The following is a 12,615-nucleotide window of genomic DNA, read 5'->3' as shown; positions in this document are numbered from 1 at the left end:
TTATGTAAGCACAGGTGCACTTGGCATGCAGACGTGCTAAGACCTTTCATAAAGAATACCTGATTAACCCACACAGTCCTCAGAGGTAGGTAACGCTCACCTCCTCCTTTTGCAAATGAATAAACTGAGTCACAGAGATAAAGTCATTTGGCCAGGTTAGGATAGCTACTTAAGTTAGCATTGGTAATGAACGTGGGCCACTGGACTCCAATATGTGCTTGTGTCACTCACTATGCTGACAAGTGTGTAATTCTACTTAAAGAAGTGCTCAACTGACCAAGCCTGAGTTGACTCCTAATTGAATGATGATTTATCTGAGGGTCAGAGAAGAACAGACTACAAAGGATTTACTTCCCATTAGGTATGGAGTGGGGAGGGCCATTAATCCTCCCTGGAGGGGTAGGCAAGGTTCTATTATTTTCCCAGTAAGTGAAGAGTCTCAAAAGTTGTATTTTAAGTAGATACAAGTCTAACTCAGAGTTAAATCTTGTTTAAACTGTTCACTGAATGATCAAAATCCTAATGGGTCCAAATAGCTACGTTAACCTTAAGTCTATAATCACTGTCACCTCATAGTCAACTTGATCAGCAGGCTTTGTGGGGGTTGGGCTCTATTTCATCATCTTTTCCTTTGAAAGGAGAAAGTTATTTAAGGTGTGGTGTCCATGAATAGTACCTTGTATTTACATGAAATATCTCTCTAAGATGTTGAAAGACTTTTATTCATGCTTACTTTCTTCCAGTTTTTTGATGGATGGTTAGAGGTCGTGATTAAGAATCGAGACTAAGCATTATTTTCCGGTTAATTATCTAAGTTCTAGGATGACATTTGTTCACATGAAGGATGGGTTTCACAATCATCAACAATCATCAACAAGAAGAGATTATGTGAGGTAATTCACCACTTAGCTTCCAAAAGGAACTCTTTCTTTCATTGCTATATTTGAAATAATTTGGTAAGGAGAAGAGAGGGCTGTGTCTTTAGTAAAATTTTTGGTGTCTGGCAATTGGAGAGAAAGGTACTTGAAAACCAAATGGGGCCAGGAGACAAAAACCCTAGAATATCCACATTCAACATAGGGATTAAAGTATATATTTAGTAATCTTCACATTTCTTTTAGTATAAATGGCACTAAGCTTAAGAATTCATTAAATGAACATTGGTAGTTTGGCTCTACTGCCCAGTCTTTACTGCTTTATGCTGCTGCTGCCTCCTTGAGAGTGCTGCCAGGTGGACATGTGAACAAAGCATCCCCAAATTTCCAAAATTTTAAAGATGCTTCAGAAATCTGGATTTTTATGTGAAATTCTCAAATTTTAAATTTGCCCTATACTATATTAAACATTGGGTGGGGCACGCTGGATGCAGCTCACTGATCGCTGGTGCATTACGTCGGGGTTGGTCTTCCTAATATGTATTCAAGATGAACACTTTTTAAAAAGTAAACATCATCTTTACTGCTAACCATGCTCTTCCTCTGTAATCTCTGCTGTTTTATTTTTTGTTCTTTTTTTTTTTCTTTTAAGATTTTATTTACTTATTTGACAGAGAGACACAGTGAGAGAGGGAACACAAGCAGGGGGAGAAGGTGAGGGAAAACAGACTTCCCGCAGAGCAGGGAGCCTGATGCGGGGTTCGATCCCGGGATCCTGGGATCATGACCGGAGCCGAAGGCATACACTTAAAGACTGAGCCACCCAGTTGCCCCTGCTGTTTTATTTTTCAAATAAATGAAAATCCTTTCTACTCTTCAGTGGTTGCCCACAGTCAAATCTAAATTCATTTAGTGAAATTAAAGATCTATTTCCTGCTCTATGCTCCACCTCTATCTTTGTGTGTGATGGTCTTTTCACCAGCCTGCTCTTCCCCTCCTTGTCCTGCTGGTGAGCTCCTACCCATCATCAACACCAGCGGGAATGTTGCTTGCTGTGTGGAACTTGTTACATGGATGATATGGTGGATATACAATCAACCAGAATAGAGTGCAAGGAGAAGTATGTAAATACAAAACTATTTTCATGATTGATACCTACTGACCTTGTGTGACTCACTTTTGATATTGTAAAATCAGTTCAGTAAATTTGTAATGGGCCACTCCTATGTGCCACTCTATGAGGCAATGGAATTACGAACATTGAAAGCGTGGTCTGTCTCTGTCTTCACATTTCTCGCAGGCTAGAACTGACATGCCACCAAACAACTGAAATACAGTATTAAAAGTGCATTCATAGAGTTTGTTAGAAGATGCCCTTGGATAAAAGACAAAGACAGGAACACTCTCCAGAGAAGATACATTAGATAAAACAGAAGGATGAGAAGAAGCTTTACAAGGGGCAGAAGGAAGGGAGACCATTGTGGGCAGAAGGAAGAGGAATCTCAAGCAAAGAAATCAACATGTTTAGATAAGAAAGCTTGGCAAATTCAGAGGATGGCATGTTGTTTCCTACATTTATACATTCATAACAAAATTTAGGTATTACTGTACCCCATGCTGTAGTTTATATGGAACTTGGCCATGAAATCCTTTTCCTGAATCTTGCTGAGATGAGGAGTGAGCCTCTTAGCTGAAGTCTGTACTTTCTCAGTAGACAAATAATACTTTTCTAGTCTCTGGTCTACATCCAAATTAAGGACCATCTCCACATACCCAAGGTCTTGTGTTAGAATAAGAATATATCTTTGTTTTCAGGTTCTCTCTTGATGAGTTCCTTAGCTCAAAGTATGCGAATTTCCAAACTACCCTCCCCATGTACTGCTGGATCAAACCTCAACATTTCCTTCAGAAATTTTAAATAAACTCAATGCAATGAATAAAGTTGAGATGATCTGTGGAATCAAGATTTTTTTGATCTTTGGGGTTTCTTTTCTGTTGCAATATTCAAATTAAAATCATTAAACAAATAATGATCCTAGTCACTTAATCTCTAGAATCCTCATTGTAATACTATATGGTCTGTGAGTATATATGTGAAATATGCCAAAGCATTAATAACTGCCCCAATGAGTGAGTTTTGTTGCATTACAGAAAAGTAAATAGCCTCCCTCCTGTTCTCCTTATATAAGTAAATGAGAATATTGCTGTAAAGCACAAAATTTTTGAATTATAAGATTTTGAGGTTGTTTAATTTAGAAAATAAAAATGAAAACTAGAACTGGCTTTTAGCATCCAGGATTACCAGCAGCAAAAGTCTTGAATTTGCTTAGTTCTCAGGAGATGTGATTTCACTAGCAAAGCAAAACTCCTTGAGGCACATTGAGTAGCTCATGAAGAGGCAGTGAGCCATGCTGTTGCCATCCATGGTTTTAACCCCATTAAATTCCTTTTCAGAATTAGGTCAAGCCTGAGTATAGGCAGCGTGTGGTATAAAATATCCCTGGATGACGGTTGGGATAATTATTGATGACATGCTACCTTATCTACACCTTTGCGTCTCTTCACCTTCACCTTCCTTCTTTCCATATAATTTCTTCTTCAGTGATATACTTGAGGCTTGCCAGTATAGCCAGAGGCATACATTCAATCCAGTGGTTAACTTGAATTAAATCTCTCCTTCTGCAATATTACAAACTATTGTAGTCAGGGACGGGTTGCTCGCTGTGCCTGCCCACCTGCCTGTCTCTAGGTTGAACAGAAAGCCTTCCGAATTACATTCAGTAAGTCAATAAGTATTTGTTAAATGTGAATGGGATGGGGTTGGGGACTATGGTCAAAAGGTACAAACCTCCATTTATAAGATAAAGAAGTTCTGAGGATATAATGCACAGTATGGCAACTAATAGTTAACTGTCGTGGATTGTATATATGAAATTTGCTAAGACAGTAGATCTTATAGTATTTCATCATAAGAAAAAATAAATGTAACTATATGAGGTGATGTATATTAACTAAACTTACTGTGGTTATCCTCTCACAGAAAATACATGTATCAAATTATTATGTTGCATACCTTAAACTTAAACAGTGTTATATGTTAATTATATCTCAATAATACTGAAAAGAATGTGAATGAAAAATGCTTTTTTTAAAGTCACTTAACAAATATTATAAATATTTGAAATATTGGCTGGGCCCTGCTTGTGCTTTTTAAAAGTAATTATGATTAAGGGGCGCCTGCGTGGCTTAGTGAGTTAAACCTCTGCCTTCGGCTTAGGTCATGATCTCCGGGTCCTGGGATCCAGCCCCACATTGGGCTCTCTGCTCAGCAGGGAGCCTGCTTCCCCCCTCTCTCACTGCCTGCCTCTCTGCTTACTTGTGATTTCTCTCTCTCTCTCTCTCTCTAATGAATAAATAAAACCTTTAAAATTTTTTTTTAAAAAGTAATTATGGTTAGAAACTTATACATGTAACTCAGTGCCAATGTATATAGTTTTCAAAATGTTCCATAACTGATTTTAACTCTCTTATGGGCCTCAGTCTGTAATGGGGTGGGAAATAGAGACAACTTACCAGATAAAAGAAATTCAGTCTCTTTTAGGACACTCCGTTGGTAGAGAGTATAAACACTCTGTATTGCATAGTTTCTTCCATCTCATCCTTTTCAAGATGGCCTCCAGATAAAGAAGGAAGTTAAGCTTTATGTGCCTTCTTGTGATGGTGATGGACCTCATATTGGTGAGCAGGCATTTACAAGCTTTAAGGCATCACAGGCTGTGGTGCTGAAGTCCCTGGTGGTGAAATGTTGTTGGCAAAGCTCTCAGGTTGTTTGGTGGTCTATCTCCTCTGCTGCCTCAGCCCAGTCTTGGCTTTTGCTGTGTCTAGAATCTCTTCACAGCTTGAATGAAATTCTCATTCAGTGCATTCATTTCAGGCATTTCATCATCTAGCCACCATTTTTATTCTGATGTACTGCCCCATTTTGGTTTCCCATGAGGCCATCTCCTTCCAAAGTCTGAATAAAAATGTTGGATTGGAGCTTTACCCTATATATCCCATCCATCCTTCTTTTGTTAAATGAATCACTGCTTTCTCATACGTACTTGAGGATTGAACATGGCAGTGCACGTGGGAGGAGTAATCTGGAATTTACTTAACTTCCTGATCCCTTCTCTCACAACCAGCTCCTTTTCCTTCCTGCTCTAGGTCTAGGGCCAGAAAACCTTTCTTTTCTTTCCCATTATTATACATCAGGGATTTTCCCCAGTGTCAGAGCCTCTTCCTAATGGAGGTAGCATCAAGGGAACTTGATTTATAGAAAGAAATAAAGGCACATTGATTTAATATTTTACAAGTATTATATTCATTTTACCCAAGAGAAATCTAAAGCTCAAAGAGGTTAAAGTAACTTGATTGCAAAGTAGCAGAGCCTTGCTTCAAAGCCCAGCTGTAAAGCTGAATGATAGCATGATGAAACTTGAAGTTTTTGAGCGTTTTAATTCAAAGTTAGCAGCTGCTTATTTCTCTCTGCAAGTTTTATCACCAGATATTGCTTCTTAACAAATTAAAAACATAATTTGATAGCACTTCTCCAACCTCCTATAAGGTTTGACACATGAGACCAGAAGCAATTGCCCTAATTAATTAATTTGACAAAACATAGTTTATGTGTGAAAATGAATTAATGATCAGGTGAAATTAAAATCTAAATTAGAGAAGCACATTCTTCACTTTTCACTCATGGTGGGGAGACTTGTTTCAGTCGAGTATTATCCCTGATATAAAATATAATCACATAACTATAATTAGCAAAATTCCTTCCATTTGACTGTAAAGAGAAGCAGAGACACAATTTTCCATTTAAAACCACTGATCTAGGGGAATAATTAACTAGGACCTATTGTTTAAAAAGCTATTGACTAGGTTTTTAAAATAGAAATATAAGATAAAAAATTCATCTTTAAAAACAAAATTTAAAACATGACTTTCCAATACATACTACAGATATGCAACAAATAGATTGTCTGCCCCCATTTCCCTTGCCTTAGGTTGCCCTAGCTTGGTGTTAAAAATAAGGTCCCAAAACAGTAGCAAGAGAATGTCTCTGGCTCTATCACTGACATGTCCAAGGGTGTGCCAACTCTCTCTTTAAATTAATTCTACATATCCAATCTCACATGTCCTTCACCATTCAGTCATCTTATTGACTCTATGGCACTTGCTATTTTCTTGGTAGTAGTTCCAGTCAAAGCTGCTCATGTCTACCAAAGCTCTGCCATCCATGAATCTCTCTGAAAAGATACCCCTGTGCTGGTGAGGCTTATAGGGCATGTGAACCAAGATCTGCTAACACATGATGTTTCACGATTCTTTCCTAGGTCTCATGAAACCTTCCAGTTGCCAGCACAGCCTACTCAACTGTCACCAAGTCTACTGACACCCTGATTCCAAGTTACTACCCAGACACTTCTAGCTATTACATTTTTGATGTTGACTTTTTAATGTAAAACTCATAAGAGCTTAACCAAGTATGATGTTGAAAGTAGATAACATACTATGCAAAAAACTATGCCTTCTCTACAGTACTGATTTCATTATCCATTATCCAAACTCACTTTATCTCTTTCTTTTCTGGGTTGAGTATTTTCCTAGGAAGTTTTTCATTCCTTTATTCAAAATAGCTGTGGCGAGGGACACCTAGGTGGCCCAGTTGTTTAGGCATCTGACTCTTGATTTCAGCTCAGGTCATGATCTTAGGGTCCTGGGATTGAGCCCCACATTAGTCTGTGCTCAGCACGGAGTCTGCTTGTCCTTCTTCCTCTGCTCCTCCCCCACAGTCATTCTCTCTCTTTTAAATAAGCAAAAACAAACAAATAAATAAAATTTTTAAAAAATATAGCTGTGGTGAGCACATCTTAGGCTCAAATGAAGAGCTTTCCAGTCTTTATTTCTGACCTTCTACTTATATTTGCAACTGCCTACTGGATATTTCTATTGGATATCTCACATCTTCCTTGAATTCTGAATGTCTGAATTGAGCTCATCATCTCCCCGGATCTCCCATCTAAACTTCCTGTCTCAGTAAATAAGACTACGTTTAATCTAGTTACCTGTCTCAACAACCTGGGCATTTTCTGGGCCTTCTCTCGCAATCTTGCCATCACCCATATCCACTGTCTTACAAACTTTATTCTTTCTCTAAATATCGTTTAAAGCCATCCACTTATTTTCAGTTCCACCATCTTCTGTCAGGGTATTACCTCATGCCTAGATTTCTGTAATAACCTCCTAGTGGTTCGCCCCACAATTTTTCTTTCCCCTCCTTTCTAATATGCCTCTACATTGTGCACCAAAATAATATATCAGAAAATGCAGTATGATAAGCCATTCCCTGTTTAAAACTGATAAATTTCTTCTTACCGTTCTTCGTCCCAACCTGGTCTGGCCATAATGACCTCTTTTCCTTCTTGAAATTGCCATATCCTTTCTCATTTCCAGGCCCTTTCAAATACTGTTCTCTCTGCATGGCATGAGATTGCTAAATATTTGTTGAATGAGTGACTAAATGAGTACTTTTTTTCCCCAGGACAGAGTATTAAAGGTCCATCAACAAGTAGATTCCTTGACTGTGTTACCTTCAATTGAACAATTTCACCACATTTTAAAATATGTCTACTGTTTTACAAACTGAAACTTAAATTGGCAATTCAATATGAATCTTGCAGATCTGTTTTGAGGTTTTAGCAGGAGTGTTTAGCTAATTCTGTTGCTTCGACTACAGAATGGTCCTCCTCCATCTGGGAGTAACACCCTCTTTGACTTGAGTGACATCCTGAGGATGCAGCTAATGCCAAAGGCAGGATGACAAATATAGCACAGTGAGGGAATCACTGGACATCTTCCTGCTAGCCAAATCCCTCAAATCAAAGCTGGCATACGATGGAGTGACAGATGTCACTGTCAGATTGTTCTAACATCCTTGATATGACCTACCACTAGCTGCTCTAATTTCATTTAAAAAAATCTGAATAATCTTTACAAGATTGAATGGTGAAAAAGGAAATAATTTTATGACTCGGCAAGGCCAACAGCATGCAATCCATCTACAAATCAGACTTGCAACCCCATTATTCATAAGGGTATCTGGCTGTCATCTACAGGATGCTGGGCACACGCCAGCTTTGATAATTACATTCAGCTTCATGCCCACCTTCCCTCATCACTTCAGGTGAATGACACACATTCAGTTCTGCTCAAAAGTTACCATGCATGATTGCTAGTAAATTCCACAAGGCAAGTATCTTACTTTAGAAACTGTGGCATTTTATGGGTAAATGAAGTAAAATAATTGCACGATAAATTCAGAACTGTGGTTTAGAAATATCAAATTATGATATATTAAAATTGCTAATTATATTACCCAGGAAATTTTAAACATATTAACTGGCATCGCCTTTCTGGTTCATTAAAGGAGAATTCTTTTTTTTTTTTCTTGCCTAATCTGACATTCCAATTTGTTTTATGATACCCAGATATTTTAAGATCAGTATAACACTAGACACACAGGTACACACACATAGGAGAGATTTTGTTTGGTGTGAGCTGGATCTATAGAGTTTAAAACATAATTTAGATAGCAGAGAGTATTAATTACACTAGAGTATAACAATATTTATGAAATAGTAATGTCCCATTTGTCTATATTTCCATAAGTTTTTTGTATTTGTAAGACTTGAATAGTTTGTTTAAGCCCGACTTTTTATTTGAAATAGTTTGTATTTCTAAAATCCAGACATTTTAAGAAATATTCTTTCATGCTATTCTGAGAGTTTTTGAAAGTGGAAGGATGTTTTATGGTTGGCTGCTGTTTTCAAAGAATCTACCTTTCAAGGGAAGGGAAACAGGAAAGTGCTAAACATCAGTAGTAGCCAACACCTACATATGCTTTACCATGTGCAGGGAAATGTTCACTGTGGTTTGCCTTCATTTACCCATTCAGTCCTCATATGAATTCAATTAGATGGATACTATGACTATCCCTATTTTACACATGATGAAGTTAAAGCAGAGATAATAAGTTTCCCAAGGTCATTTGACTAGCAAATGGCAGAGCTAGAACTCAAACCCAGAGAGTCTGACTCTAAAGTTCATGCTTTAACCTACCATGCGTGACTGCCTGTCCCTGGAAATACCTCAAGAACCAACTATTCTTGAAAAACATTCTTTTTTTCTTGAAAAACTATTTTTGAACTATTCTTGAAACTATTCTATTTTTGAAAAACATTAAACGTTCCCAGTGAAATGAAATATTGTGTCAGAACATTGAGAATGTCCCTGGACCGGCATCAGAAATGAGCTTGGGAGGAGCTGACCTATGAAAGACTCTCTCTTTCAGTCAACTTCATCTCCAATCCATCAGAAGAGTAGCACTAACAAATAGTACAACTCGCCCACATGAACGAATTATAAAATGTTGATCTGCATGTATAAACACCTAGTTCATTTACAGAAAAATCTTGGGAAAGTTGGCAGCTTAGATGAATGAACACTTCTTTGGAGCCTACTATGAACACTTCTTTGGAGCCTACTATGAAGGTATTATGCTAAATGCTAGAAAAAATAAGTGGAGTCTAATCTCACTCTTGAAGAACATCACAGACTACTAGAAACACAAGGAAGGTACACGATTACCTCTAATGAGAGCTATATATTGTGGTAACTATTAAAAGAAGAGTACAATAAAAACATGAAGGGATCACCAGGAGAACACTTAGGTGGAAGTGGGGAATTGGCTGTCAGGGAAGTTGCAGATGACAGGAGAATTTTGGGCTGGGATTCTAGACAGAGGGTATAAAATGACCAAAGTCAAAGTATACAGTGTTGGAGATGAAATTGGAGAGGTATTTTGGTGCCAGATGAGGAAAAGCATTGCATGTATGCACATTTTACACAAAAAATACGTATGTGCATCCTCCATTAGTATCTTGTGTTTACAGTATTCTTTTTTTTTTTTTTAAGATTTTATTTATTTATTTGACAGACAGAGATCACAAGTAGGCAGAGAGGCAGGCTGGGTGGGGCGGGGAGTAGGGGCGGATGCAGACTCCCTACTGAGCAGAGAGCTAGAAGCGGAGTTCGATCCCAGGACCATGGGATCATGACCTGAGCTGAAGGCAGAGGCCTAACCTACTGAGCCACCCAGGCGCCCCTACGGTATTCCTTTTTTTTTTTTTTTTTGAGATTTTTATTTATTTATTTGACAGACAGAGATCACAAGTAGGCAGAGAGGCAGGCAGAGAGAGGAGGAAACAGGCTCCCTGCTGAGCAGAGAGCCCAATGCGGGCCTCGATCCCAGGACCCTGAGATCATGACCTGAGCCGAAGGCAGAGGCTTTAACCCACTGAGCCACCCAGGCACCCCCCTACGGTATTCTTTATCCACATTTCATTGAAGACAAGTCTTTGGGTTTCTTTATTCAGAAAAATACTGTACTTAACGTAGTTAGCATTGCAGTAAAGGATGCCACATTCACTTGGATTATTTTATTAAGCCTTACAGGGACCCAAATGAGTGAGATATTACTATCCCCATGTTTTAAATCAGGAAACTCAGGTCACAAAACTACCCTGTGGATGTAATCTAAGCACTGCAAGGTGTGGACTGTGCTTGTTCCCCTAGATGCTGAAGACGCTGTTGGCAAACAGCTTTCAGCTGTCTGTCCCTTCAGGCATTGCCTCAGCTATGGAGAGCTACCTTTCCTAAAGTCATGCCCCTTCCCAGTTTAGCTCATATCCAATTACCATCTGATACAGGAGTAAAAATATCTGGCCATCTTAGCCCAACTAGGCATAACTTTTAGTCCCAAAGGCTGCTCTGTTGTCAGTTGAGGTTGACTATGGGTCTACATCACAGTCTGACTTGTGGATGTCAGAAGTCTTGCCCAATCCTACTTCTTTCCCCTCTCTTGCATGGAGCAAATCCTTCAGATTAAACTCTATCTTAGGAGAAACTCAACTTGGGACATCCCTTGGTAGTGGTGGGACCTGTGATGGCCATGGTGGGAGTGGTGGTGATTTCCCAGTGCTTGAAAGGTCAGTTTCCTCATAAAGAAATGGCAGTGCTGAGCAGCAGCATGAGCAGCAGTTTTGTGTGACATTTTGTGGGTCAGCACCATTGTGGTGGATTTCCATTAAGTCAATTCTGGGGCACAATCTTGGCCATTCTGCCTAGAAGCTTAATTCAAATCTTGTTCTCTAGTTCCTGCAACAGTTCTGTGATCTATCCAATATTCTTTTAATAAACTTCTGCTAATCAGCCTAAATCAGCTTCAGTTATATAGTAATTGTATCTTAAACAAACTTGGTTAATTAAGTTAAGTTCCCAAACATTAGACTGTTAATAGCTGATTGATATGTTTCCCAGGACCAAACAATGATTTGAGTATTATATGTATAAATTACATAATGATCTCCTGAAGTGTGTTTGGGCTACACTGGGGAGACTATTGGAGGTATGTTGGAGATCAAAAACAAAGACAGGCAGGTTCAGTGATGCGTTTGAAATGCAAATTGAGGTAGCTGACGACACAGGGACTCTGACCCAATGGGATTTTATTTATACTTTGATGAAGATAAAACAAAAACTCTGCATATATGGGACATTTTAATTTCATTAAATGGATATGATTTTAAAAATAAGTACATTTTAGGGGCACCTGGGTGATTCAGTCGGTTAAGTATATGACTCTTGATTTGGGCTCAGGTCATAATCTCAGGGTTTTGAGATTGAGCCCTGAGTCAGGCTCTATACTCAGTGGGGAGTCGGCTTGAGATTCTCTTTCTCTCTCTCCCTCTACCCACTATCCCCGCTCCTGCCCCATGCTCTCTATCGTTCTTAAATAAATAAATAAGTAAATAAATGTTTAAAAATATATATTTATACATAAATATATATTTATACATAAATATATATTTATAATTTATATTTGTAATTTATAATTAATATAAATACATAAAATTATATCTAAATTTATAAAATTAATATAATTAAATTATATTGCATATTTGTATTTATGTATATATAATATATAATATATATTATAACTATATATTAGATTGACGAATTTCCGTAGTAGGTTTGAAGGATTGCCTATAGTTTTCTAATGCTAAAAACTGGCAGTGAACAGATGTATGTGAATAAATACAGCAAAGTAGCATCTTCTGTTTTTCATTCATCAGAATGCCCCAAGGGTAAAATAAAAGATGTTCTCATATACAGCAGTGTTCTGGGCTTAGATAAATACTGGATAATAATTATGCTTTTACATTTTATTAAAATATGATCAGGATATAAAGATAACAAGGTTTTTTAAAGTTAAAAGGAAAATTCATAATGTAAAATTACATGTGTCATTTTTGTACTTAATGTTTTTTTCCTATGTGTTATATTTAAATGTCCCCCACAGATGCAGCCATTTTTGGAGGAATTTTCTATTTATTCATTTGAAATGTTTTCTTTCCCTGGTTCATAGACCAGTATTTAATAGCATCCAATAGCAATAAAATAGCAGTACTAAAAAGTCCTGTATTAGATGGTTTCCTGGGGAAATGGCTATGTGCTTGGATGAGTCTGGCAGTCTGCCCTGAATGTCAACATTATTCGGGTTGTGTCAGAGATCCTAGGAAAAAATGTGTTCCAGGTTCCTAAGGATGACTTGGCTCCCCTTATTCTGCAATTCAAA

Source organism: Neovison vison, chromosome 4 (assembly GCF_020171115.1).
Source record: "Neovison vison isolate M4711 chromosome 4, ASM_NN_V1, whole genome shotgun sequence".
Classification (NCBI taxonomy): domain Eukaryota; kingdom Metazoa; phylum Chordata; class Mammalia; order Carnivora; family Mustelidae; genus Neogale; species Neogale vison.
The sequence above is the reverse complement of the archived record's forward strand: the minus strand, read 5'-3'. Positions refer to the sequence as shown.